Below are 12,989 nucleotides of genomic sequence, written 5' to 3'. Positions count from 1 at the left end.
GCTCATTGGTCCAGTTGTAAGGGTTTTTGTTAAGTAATTTAGTAATAGCAGGCTACTGGCAGCCCCATCCTGTGGTCAGCCCCAGTTCGGCGTGCTTAGAGTGGTAGCATGTAAACAGGAAGCGTCACTTTTTTCCTCTGCTGAGATAATACAGTTGGTAATCTTCAGCAAAAGAGCTTTTCATAAACCTATTAAAATGGTGACCAAATCTTTATATTGCGCACAGTCCCCCTTCTTCACGTTGAAGAATTGTGTAGTGAGTGTGATCATGGTTAAGCACCCAAAGCTGAAATCTGACCTACTTGACAGCATAGAAATGAAACTTTGGACGATGATACCAACATGACTGACTATATTACGTGTGAGACAGTGCTACTCACGTCAAATATATTCTCCTGGCTAATCCTCACAACCCTGGAAAGAAGTTTTTTCCCTTTTTACATGAAGAAATGGAGACTTTCTTTGACCTTGTCAAAGATCACGTAACTAGCATTTTTCTTAGTTCTAATTTTTGAGAAAATTTTTACCCAAGTAAATCTTCTGACAGTAACTCAAAAACGGTTGTGGCAGTATATCAACCGGGAACTGCCAGAAATTCAAGTCGGATTTAGAAGAGGATGTGGAACAAGGGATGTTGTTGATGTCAGCTGGGTCTTGGCTGAGAGCAGAGAATACCAGAAGGATGTTTACCAAAATGTGTTTTATTGACTATGCAAAGGTATTCGACTGTGTGGATCATAGCAAATAATAGATAACATTGCAAAGAATGGAAATTCTAGAACACTTGTGCTCACGTGACCTGTACATAGACCAAGAGGCAGTCCTTTGAACAAAATTAGATAGTGGTTTAAAGTTAGAAAAGCTGTGCATCAGGGTTGTACCCTTTCACCATGCTGAATTCAATCTGTATGCTGAGCAAATAATCCTAGAAGCTGGACTATATGAAAAAGAATGCAGCATCAGGATTGCAGGATGACTCATTAGCAACCTGCCACACGCAGGTGACAACCTTGCTTGCTGAAAGTGAAGAGGACTTGAAGCACTGATGAAGATCAATTACAGCCTTCAGTATGGATTACACCTCAACGCAAAGAAAAAATTCTCACAACTGGACCAATAAGCAACAACATGATAAATGAAGAAATACTGACGTTGTCAAGGATCTCATTTTACTTAAATCTACAATCAGTGCCCACAGAAGCAGCAGTCAAGAAATCAACATACTGCAATGGGCAAAACTCCTGCAAAAGATCTCTTTCATGTGTTCAAAAACAAAGATGTTACTTTGAGGACTAAGGTGCGCCTGACCCAAGCTGTGGAATTTTCAATCACCTCATGCGTAAGAAAGCTGGACAATGAATAAGGAAGACCGAAGAATTGATGCCTTTGAATTATGGTGCTGGCCAAGAATATTGACTGTACCATGGACTGCCAGAAGAACAAACAAATCATGTACTTTGGACATGTTAACAGGAGGGACCAGTCTCTGAAGAAGGACATCATGCTTGGTAAAGTAGAAGGTCAGTGAAAAAGAGGAGACCCTCAATGAGATGGATTGACACAGTGGTTGTAACAACAGGCTCAAATATAGCAATTGTGAGGATGGTGCAGGACTGAGCAGTGTTTGGTTCTATTGTACACGGTAGCTATGAGTCAGAACCAAAAACTACACCTAACACAAAAACAAATTGTTCAAAATGAACTTTTTACTTTAAGGTTCAACATAACGGTTAGGAGACAAGTATGTTGATAGTAAATGTATTCCAGAAAAAAAAACCAGTAACGTCAAGTAAATGTATAGTGCTTGTAAAAATTAGGATAATCATTTCTTAAGGAAAAAGTCATAGTTTAATCTTAAAAAAGAAAAAAATTATTGCACTCCCTGATCTTACAGAAAAAAATGTAGGGCTGGAGTAAGCAGCATATTGACTCAGGTAGGAGTTTCGTACAGATCTGGTTAACTGGCCTACAAGATGGAGTAATGAATCTCCTGAGCGTTACCCCAGCATGGCGGTGGAGTGCTTGACTTGGATTTACACTAACTATCATCCTTGTAATCCAGTCTAACCTATTCCCATATTCTCTTGCTAACCTTCACATGGACTGCTCCAGTTAAGTTTGAGAAAGAAAGAAAGTTGGACCTAAGATTTCTCTTTTTGTCTTTGGTTAAGCTGATTCTTCCACTTTTTTTTTTTTTTTAATCCCTTCTTTCAGCTCCTTGGAAGCTCTATGGGGCAGTTCTACTCTGTCCTATAGGGTTGCTATGAGTCGGAATCAACGGCAACGGGTTTTCTTTCAGAATTAAAGTCCTACCCACACTTCAAAATGTAAGCTGAGTTGTGTCTCTGAGGCTTTTTAATAAGCATAACCATACTGATCTCTCCCCTTCTGACCTCTTACGAAGCGGTCATTGTAACACAAGAAACAAACAAAAAAATAGGAAGACTAAACCTTTTTGAGAACGGAGGTAATATAAATGTATGTTTTTCCCAAAGCAGGGTACATGGAACATTATACTTTACTTTTTATTTTGTATTGCTGCCAACCTTTGAATAGCATTAACCAAGAAAAACATTCATTCACAAATGTTAATAAACTCTTGTTTCTAGCAGGTATAGGCTAGAAAATTACAGACGAGTAAAATTGTCAGGTGTAGTTCAATGCAGACTTTTGCTTTGAATGTGGTTGTTACCTTTGGGTGATCTGTACTTGGGGTTTTGCTCATCACGTTGAGTGGGAGGCCATGTCTGTGAGAGAACAGGTTTTTTGTTTTGTTTTTTTTTTTCAGGCTGATTAGACTCCAGTTGGTTCTAGGCAACCAGTGTGGAATGCCTAGGATTTGTACTACAGTCCATCAGTTGAAACCAGTCCTCATACTCAGGTTAGCTACCATACACACCTCTCTGCTTTTGCTTGGATGGAGGTGCAGACATCAAAACCTGAGATTTCTTCCTGTCAGTTTTAATTACTTTCATAGGCATCACATGACTGATACTTGCATTGTAGTGGAAGTATTCTAATCTTCCGTGGTGTTACTCAGACTTCACTGGAATTACAGAAAAGGGTCACAGCAAGGACTTACATCACTTCTAACTCTCCCACCTGGCCACAAATCATTAATTCGTCTACCGCCAGGACTAAGTGAAAGCTGGTCTTTTTGTGATTGTGTACAGTAAGCTTCTCTATCCCACTATGAGGGGTCCCTCAAACGTGCAGCGGTGCCCAGTAAATTAACACACACAGAGCAGTGACGTCCATCTGTGCTACCACCCATCCCTTTGCCTAGAGCCATCTGATGTAGGTTGTAAAAAGAGAGTAATAATATTAGGACATTGAGCACCTACTCTGTGCTAAGCAGTCCCTGTACTTAATTTTCACAAGATATGTCTGCTTTGGGGACTATCAAAGAGTTTCAGAATTGAGGAAATATGGTATTGTTATTGATAAGTAGAACTGATAGAACTTGGTGATTTATTGATGTGAAGAAAGTTGATGTCACGAATGACTCCTCGAATAAAGAACATCAAGGATGCAAGGTAATTACGAGACAGAAAAGGCCACATAAACCAGAGACTACATCAGCCTGAGACCAGAAGAACTAGATGGTGCCCGGCTACAACCGATGACTGCCCTGACAGGGAACACAACAGAGAACCCCTGAGGGAGCAGGAGAACAGTGGGATGCAGACCCCAAATTCTCATAAAAAGACCAGACTTAATGGTCGGACTGAGACTGGAAGGACCCTGGTGGTCATGGTCCCCAGACCTTCTGTTGGCCCAGGACAGGAACCATTCCCGAAGCCAACTCTTCAGACAGAGATTGGACTGGACAATGGGTTGGAGAGGGATGCTGGTGAGGAGTGACCTTCAATCACTTGAGACTATGTTGGCATCTTCTGCCCGGAGGGTAGATGAGAACGTAGAGGGGGTTAGAAGCTGGCGAAATGGACAAGAAAAGAGAGAGTAGAGGGAGAGAGCAATTGGGAGTATGTAGCCAGGTGTATGTAAGTTTTTGTGTGAGAGACTGACTTGATTTGTAAACTTTCACTTAAAGCACAACAAAAATTAAAAAAAAAAAAAAAAAATGACTCCTCACAACATGTAAGGTAGCTCAGCATCATTATTCATTAGGGAATGCAAATCAAAGCCAGAATGAGATACCACTCCACACCCACTAGGATGACTATTTAAAAAAAAGAAGTGTTGGCAAGGATGTAGAGAAACTGAAACCCTTGTACATTTCTAGTGGGAGTGTAATATGGTGCAGCTGCTGTGGAAAACAGTTTGGCTGCTCCTCAAAAAGTTAGACATGGAATTACGGTTTGACCTAGCCATTCTACTCTTAGGACTATACCCCCAAAGAACTGAAAGCAGAGACGCAAACAGATACTTGCCCGCCAATATTCATAGCAGTATTAATCACAATAGCCAAAAGGTGGAAACAGCTCAAGTGCCCATCAACAGATGAACTGACAGAATGTGGTGCACACACAATGGAGTATTTTTCAGCCCTAACAAGGAATGAAGTTCTGATACATGCTCCAACATGGACGAACCTTGAAAACATTACACTAAGCAAAAAAAAAAAAAAAAAAACGCACAAAAGGAAAAGTATCTAGAATAGATAGACCAATTCATAGGGACCGTAGAATAGAGGTTACCAGGGACTCAGGGGAAGAAGGACTGGGGAGTTACAGCCTAATGGGTAGTTTCTGTTTGGGATGAAGAAAAAGCTCTGGAAATGGTGGTGCTGGTTCCACAACATTGTGAATGTACTTACTGCTACTGAACTGTACATTTAAAAACGGTTACAGTAGTGACCATTCAAAAGTGGCTGCCACAGTATATCGACAGGGAACTGCCAGAAATTCCGGTCAGATTCAGAAGCAGACGTGGAACCAGGGATATCATTGCTGATGTCAGATGGATCCTGGCTGAAAGCAGAGAATACCAGAAGGATGTTTACCTGTGTTTTATTGACTATACAAAGGCATTCAACTGTGTGGATCCTAACAAATTATGGATAACATTGCGAAGAATGAGAATTCCAGGACACTTATTTGTGCTCACGAGGAACCTGTACATAGATCAAGAGGCAGTTGTTCGGACAGAACAAGGGGTTACTAAGTGGTTTAAAGTCAGGAAGGGTGTGTGTCAGGGCTTTATCCTTTCAGAATACCTATTCAATCTATGCTGAGCAAATAATACGAGAAGCTGGACTATATGAAGAAGAACGAGGCATCAGGATTGGAGGAAGACTCATTAACAGCCTGCGTTATGCAGATGACACAACCTTGCTTGCTGAAAGTGAAAAGGACTTGAAGCACTTACTAATGAAGATCAAAGACCATAGCCTTCCATATGGATTACACCTCAACATAAAGAAAACAAAAACCCTGACAACTGGACCAATAAGCCACATCATGATAAATGGAGAAAAGATTGAAGTTCAAGGATTTCACTTTACTTGGATCCACAATCAACAGCCACAGAAGCAGCAGTCAAGAAATCAAAAGACGCACTGCATTGAGCAAATCTGCCGCAAAGGACCTCTTTAAAGTGTTGAAGGGCAAAGATGTCACCCTGAAGACTAAGGTGCACCTGACCCAGGCCATGGTATTTTCAATCGCCTCATGCGCATGTGAAAGCCGGACAATGAATAAGGAAGACTGAACAAGAATTGACGCCTTTATATTGTGGTGGTGGTGAAGAATATTGAATATACCATGGACTGCCAAAAGAACGAACAAATCTGTCGTGGAAGAAGTACAACCAGGATGCTCCTTAAAAGCAAGGATGGCGAGACTGCGTCTTACATACTTTGGACCTGTTGTCAGGAGGGATCAGTCCCTGGAGAAGGACATCATGCTTGGTAAAGTAGAGGGTCAGCAAAAAAGAGGAAGACCCTCAATGAGATGGATTGACACAGTGGCTGCAAGAATGGGCTCAAGCATAACAACGATTGTAAGGGTGGTGCAGGACCAGGCAGTGTTTCATTCTGTGTTACATAGGGTCGCTATGAGTTGGAACTGACTTGATGACACCTAACAACAACAGCCACACAGTGGTAAAATTTTGTTATGTATCATCTACCACAACTTAAAAAAAAAAAAGTCTAGTCTAGAGGAGTAATCGTGGGAATGAGAAAGAGCCCGAGACCAGGGAAATTTCATTGAAAAACCAACAGAACCTGAAGTTTAGGCTGTTAATGAAATATGAACATTTGTCAAGACCTAGTGGCCAAGACACCAACTCCTAGTCACATGATGAGGCTTATAGATCAGAGACTTTTAAAACTGCATGGGACCTCAGAGACAATGTAATTAATCCAGTCTCTTCATTCAGTGCACAAGAAAATAGGGTTTTCATTGACTGATTTTTCAGAAGTAGATTACCAGACCTTTCTTCCTAGTCTGTATTGGTCTGGCAGCTTCACTGAAATGTTCAGCATCACAGCAACACACAAACCTCCACTGACAGATGGGTGGTGGTCGCACTTGAGGTGCATTGCCCAGGAATTGAACCCTGTTCTCCCACGTGGAAGGCAAAAATCATACCACTGAACCACCACTGTCCCAAGAGACCCAAATAAGCCAAAAAACTAAATCCGTTGCTGTCAAGTTCATTCTGACTCGTGGCAGCCCAGTGTGTTACAGAGTAAAACTGCTTTGGAGGGTTTTCTCCCTGTAATCTATACAGAAGCAGATCTCCAGGCCCTTCTTCTGTGGCACCAGTCGGTGGGTTCGAACCACCAATCTTTAGGTTAATAGTCAAGTGCAAACAGTCCACTCGGGGACCTAAGACCCAGCTAGGGGTCCACTCTTCCAAGATCAAAAAGCCAGTCATAAGAAAAGCTGAGTGTAAAACCCCAATGGCTATAAACATAGAATACAGCAAAACAAACTGCCCATCACAGCATTGCTAATATCTAACCATCTTTAAATAAACACGTCTCCACTGCTGCTCACTCCAGAGCACAGTATATGGAGTTATCCCAGAGTGAACCCAGTGGATCCAAGTCAATGCCTACTACAATAAAGGGTCCCGGACAGGACAGGAAAAATGTAAAACAAAATATAAATTCAGACACACACAAAAGACCAGGCTTGCTGGTCTGCCAGAGACTAGAGAAACCCCCAAGAATATGGCCCACAGATACGCTCTTAACTCAGGACTGAAGTCACTCCTAAGGTTCACACTTCAGCCAAAGATTAGTTCTATAGGGCCAACGATAACACAAGTGAGTGACGTGCTTTATAGTTTAATCATGTGTATAAGATTAATAGGTACATCAGCCCCAAAGCAAAGATTAGAAGGCAGGAAGGGACAGGAAAACTGGACAAATGGAAACAGGGAACCTGGGGTGGAGAAGGGGAGAGTGTTGACATGTTGTGGGGTTGGGAGCCAAGGTCAGAAAACAATTTGTATATTAACTGTTTGATGAGAAACTAATTTGCTCTGTAATCTTACACCTAAATCACACACACACACACACACACACACACGTCAATGCCTACTAATAAACTATTTCTGAGTAAAATGACAGGATGCCTGGCACTTACCTAAAAATGACTATGGATGGGGGTGGCAAGGGGGCAGGCTGTAGATAAAACAAACCCGACCCTGCATGGATAGTTCTGGAAGATGAGTAATGGCTGCATTGGATTTGTTATACTCATCTCACTACTTGTATGTATGTTTGAAATTTATAAATAAAGTTGTTTTTTTTTTTTTAATCGCTACCTGCAATGTGCACTGTCTGGCCTAAAATGCTATATTTGGGACTTGTTTTTAGAACTACTGTTTGTTTTCTCTGCCTCTGCTGATATCATGGAGTGTGTGTCCCATACGACTGTCTCATTGTAACTCAGCTTCGGCTGTTCTAAACGACTTGCCACCTCTTTATGGTGCTTTCCAGGACCCTCCAGAATGAAGCCTTAACCTTTGTCAACATTCTAAAAATGGCCTCCAATTCAGTGAAAATGCTTCCAACTATTTTTTGCATGCTTTAGTAAAAATAGAATCTTAATTTTTTTTTTTTTTCCTGGTACATAGATAGAGTCTGCAGCAGTTTAGGGCACGGCATTTCACCTTTCAGGAGCTGCAGGGATTTGGCAAGAGCAGCAAAGGATCAGTGGGATTAGCTCGGCAGAGCACTGTGTGGAAACACTGTCAACAGTCTTCTCTCTTGAACATCCCAACTCTCCTTCTCCGATTCTGTGAGCCTCCTAAAGTTCTGTTCCAGTAAGAAACTGGCCTCAAAACTGGTTCTTTTGCCCCAGGGCAGAGAAGTGGCATTGTTCTCCCTCTTTTGGGCGGGGGGGCATTTGAGCACTGCTCCTTTGGCCAGTTTAAGGGCTGGACATAAGTACCCTACAGGCTTCTTCTTTTTCTGGATTAAATCAAAACTCAAAAGATTCATCTTTACCCACTAAATTCACTTTTGTCTTCACGTTCCCCCCCCATTTGTTTTTTTTTAATTTTTATTGTGCTTTAAGTGAAAGTTTACAAATCAAGTCTCTCATACAAAAATTCATATACAGCTTGCTATATACACCTAGTTGCTCTCCCCCACAATGAGACAACACACTCCCTCCCTCCACTCTCTCTTTTCGTGTCCATTCAGCCAGCCTCTGACTCCCTCTACCCTCTTGTCGCCCCTCCGGACAGGAGATGCCAACATAGTCTCATGTGTCTACTTGATCCAAGAAGCTCATTCTTCACCAGTATCATTGTCTATCCCAAACTCCAGTCCAATCCCTGTCTGAAGAGTTAGCTTTAGGAATAGTTCCTGTCTTGGGCTAACAGAAAGCCTGGGGACCATGACCTCCGAGGTCGTTCTAGTCTCAGTCAGACCATTAAGTCTGGTCTTTTTATGAGATTTGGGGTCTGCATCCCACTGCTCTCCTGCTCCCTCAGGGGTTCTTTGATGTGTTCCCTGTCAGGACAGTTATCAGTTGTAGCTGGGCACCATCTAGTTCTTCTGGTCTCAGGCTAATGTAGTCTCTGCTTTATGTGGCCCTTTCTGCCTCTTGGGCTCATAATTACCTTGTGTCTTTGGTGTTCTTCATTCTCCTTTGCTCCAGGTGGGTTGAGACCAATTGATGCATCTTAGATGGCCTCTTGCTAGCGTTTAAGACCCCAGATGCCACTCTCCAAAGTGGGATGCAGGATGCTTTCTTAATAGATTTAATTATGCCAATTGACTTAGATGTCCCCTGAAACCATGGTCCCCAAACCCCTGCCCTTGCTACGCTGGCCTTGGTAGTGTTCAGTTTATTCAGGAAACTTCTTTGCTTTTGGTTTAGTCCAGTTGTGCTGACCTCCTCTGTATTGTGTGTTGTCTTTCCCTTCACCTAAAATACTTTTTATCTACCATCTAATTAGTGAAAACCCCTCTCCCTCCCTCCATCCCCCCTCTTGTAACCATCAAAGAATATTTTCTTCTCTGTTTAAACTATTTCTTGAGTTCTTATAATAGCGGTCAATCTGTTTTCTAGCTTTGCCTTTGATGTTCTGGGCTCCTAGCTTGTCATAAACATAATCATTTCACTTGACTTTTTGGGTCTTTGTTGTAAAAGTGATAACCAGAAGCATCTAGCTATTCCACCATCTTGTCCCTGCCCCATGTTCCCTTTTGAACCACCTCCAGTGAGGGTCTCACGCAGACGCTCCACCAAAACTGATCTTATCAAGGTCATCTTCATGTTGTTAAATCCGTCTTTGTCTTATGTGATTTTCAGCAGCTTTTGACATAGTCATCAACTCCCTCTTCCCTAAAACACTTTCTCCTCTTGGTTTCCAGAACACCACACACTACCAGTTTTTCTTCTACCACCTTGTTATTGTTAGCTGCTGTCTAGTCTGCCCCCAACTCATGGCAACCTCAGGCACATAGAAATGAAATGTTTCCAGAATCAAACCTTTATGATCCATAGGGTTTTCTATGGCTGGTTTTCAGAAGTAGATGGCCAGGCCTTTCTTCCTGGTCAATCATAGTCTGGAAGCTTTACTGAAACCTGTTCAGCATCATAGTAGCACAGAAGTCTCCACTGACAAAAGGGTGGTGACTGAGTATGAGGTGCACTGGCTATGAATCAAACCTGGGTCTCCCGCAGGGAAAGTAAGAATCCTACCACGGAACCACCACTGCTAACTCGCTCTACCACATTAACTGCTCCTTCTCAACATTCTGGTTTCTCCCTATCTTCCTAGCCTCTTCATTTTGGAGAGCACCAGGGGACCTCTTTTCTGTTTACATTCTCTCCTTTGGGGATCTCATCCATTTCATGGCTTTACACAATCCATAAACTGATGAACATGAGAGAAGAGTCTCCAGACCAGACCTCTTTCCTGAAGTCAAACTCCTGTACCTGTTTGTCTCTGCAACATCCCTACTTGGCTCTCTAACAAACAGCAAAAAAAACCCAAACCCATTGCCCTTGAGTCGATTCCAACTCATAGCCACCCTGTAGGACAGAGTAGAACTGCCCCATAGAGTTTCCAAGGAGTTCCTGGTGGATTTGAACTGGTGACCTTTTGGTTTGCAGCCTTGGCACTTAATCACTATGCCACCAGGCTCCCTAATAGGAATCTTCAGTTTTTTATGTTCAAAATCAAACTCTTGATTTTCCCCTAAGAGCCCACTGTTTCACAGGCTTCCCATCTTGGTCACTTGGCACCTCCATCCTTCCAACTAATAAGCACAAAACTCTTGGAGTCATTCTTGACTCCTTCACATCTCTTATAAACAAATTTGATCTGTTAGCAAATCGTCAACTAAACCTGCAAAATATTCCAGAATATGATCTCTTTCACCATTTTTTTTTTTTTTTTTTGCTACTCTCCTGGTCTAAGTCACTATTGCATCACACGTGGATTATTGCCATAGCACCTTAACTCACCTCCTTGCTTCCACGCTTGCCTCCCAACCAGTCGGTTCTCAATGCAGCAGTAAGAGTCACTCTATTCAAATGTTAATCGGATCATGTCCCACTTCTGCTCAAAACCATCTGATGGCCTCCTACTCCACTCAGAGGAGAAGACAAAGTTCATGTGATGGCTTAAAAGGGTCTTGACAATATGCCCTCCTCCTCCATACTTGCCTCCTAACTCCTCTTCTTCCCTCCCTCTCTTTGCTCCATTACACTGCCTTCTTTCCTGCTCCTCAGACATGGCAGGTATGTTCCTGCTTCAGGACCTTGGCCCAGAATGCTCTCCCCCCATTTATCCTCATGGATGAGTCCCTCATCTTCAGATCTTTTCTCAAAGTCACCTTTTCCTAGAGGGCCACCTTTACCACCCAATCTAAAATTTCAAGTTCCTCCCTTTCCACTCCACCCCATGAAGTCTCTGTCACTTCCTCTGTTTTCTCTCTTGCCCTTTTCACCTTCTAATATACATATGTGTTACTTATCAGTTCATAGTCTGGTAGAGGTATTTGCCTATTTTGTTCACGTCTGTATCCCCAGTGCCAAGAACAATTCCTACTACATGTTGTCATTATTGGGTGCTGTTGAGTAGATTCCAACTCATAGCAACTTCACGTGCATAGTAGAACTCCTGGTACATACCAAAAAACCAAACCCGTTGCAGTCAAGTAGGTTCTGATTCATAGTGACCCTATAGGACAAAGTAGAACTGCCCCACAGGGTGTCCAAGGAGCAGCTGGTGGATTCAAAGTGGCAACCTTTTGGTTAGCAGCCAAACATTTAACCACTGCACCACCAGGGCCCCCTGGTACATAGTAGAACTCAATTAACATTTGCATGTTATTGCATTGCTTGTCAGTACACTCAAGTTTCATAGAGACAGAAATCATATCTTATTCATCTTTGTAATAAATGTAACTAAATGGAGGAAATAAGAATAGATCTTCTGTTTAATTAATGTACTGAAGGCAGGCAAGGCATTTCATTATTTTTTCCGTTTTTAATCCAAATCTTTGATGTCCCCAAATAAAGTACGTCATCTGTTCCCAAACAAGGTTATCAACTGCCTTTTCTTAAAAAAATGTTTCACTCAGCCAAGAGAAAAGATCGTAATAAACAGAGCATGCAACAAAAACACAGTTAATAACAACAGTGCTCATGAGTCAAAAATATGGAGGAAATTCAAAACTTTAGAGGTAATACAAACATAAACAAAAACAAACCCCTCGCTGTCAAGTTGATTCTGACCTATAGTGACTCTATAGGACAGAGTAGAACTGCCCCATAGGGTTTCCAAGGAGTGACTGGTGGATTTGAAACGCTGACTTTTTGGTTAGCAGCCATATCACTTAACCACTACACCACCAGGGCTCCAATACAAACATAGTTATTCCTTAATTCATTCATAAGATTACCTTCCAGAGAAAGGTTGAACGAGTAGATAAAATAGATGAAGCTCAGAGGGAGGAAAAATCAACAGATGTGTTGGTTTAATTGTGTGATATCTAAAATACACTAAACCAACGCAGCAGAAATTCAGCCCTTCTGATACACTGTTAAATAAAGAGCACTTTCTATTCACTTGCATAAATTTCTAGAGAAAATTTCAATGCTTGGAAAATTCCAGGAACTCCCTCCTTGAAAAATTGACAAGTTCCTATTTTAACCTTATTATTTATATGAAAAACGTTAACTTAATTCTCAAGGTGACAACGAAGTCAAAGGCCCAGGTTCTTGTCTCAAACGTGCACTAAGGGATCAAAGCTCTTCTGTCCCACTTCCCGCCGAGGAGTGCGCCCCCTTGAGGCTCCTCTGAGGCTGGCCCAGGTAGTCACGCCACTCAGTAGGGATGGGTCCTTGACCACTGCTGGGAACTGACCTTACAGGGCACTTCTGCTGAGCAGGGGACTAGCCCATCAGTCATCTCTGTGGTGGGGTCAGTGGCAAGTGAAGAGGACTCACTGTGACAATGCAGTTAAGTTGGCAGTGGTGATGCCCATTACCAAAGGACACAGCCTTGCAAAGGAAATCATCAGCTGTGTCAGGCACAGTGACAAC

This window comes from Elephas maximus, chromosome 13, assembly GCF_024166365.1.
Source record: "Elephas maximus indicus isolate mEleMax1 chromosome 13, mEleMax1 primary haplotype, whole genome shotgun sequence".
NCBI lineage: Eukaryota > Metazoa > Chordata > Mammalia > Proboscidea > Elephantidae > Elephas > Elephas maximus.
This window is presented reverse-complemented; position numbering follows the sequence as displayed.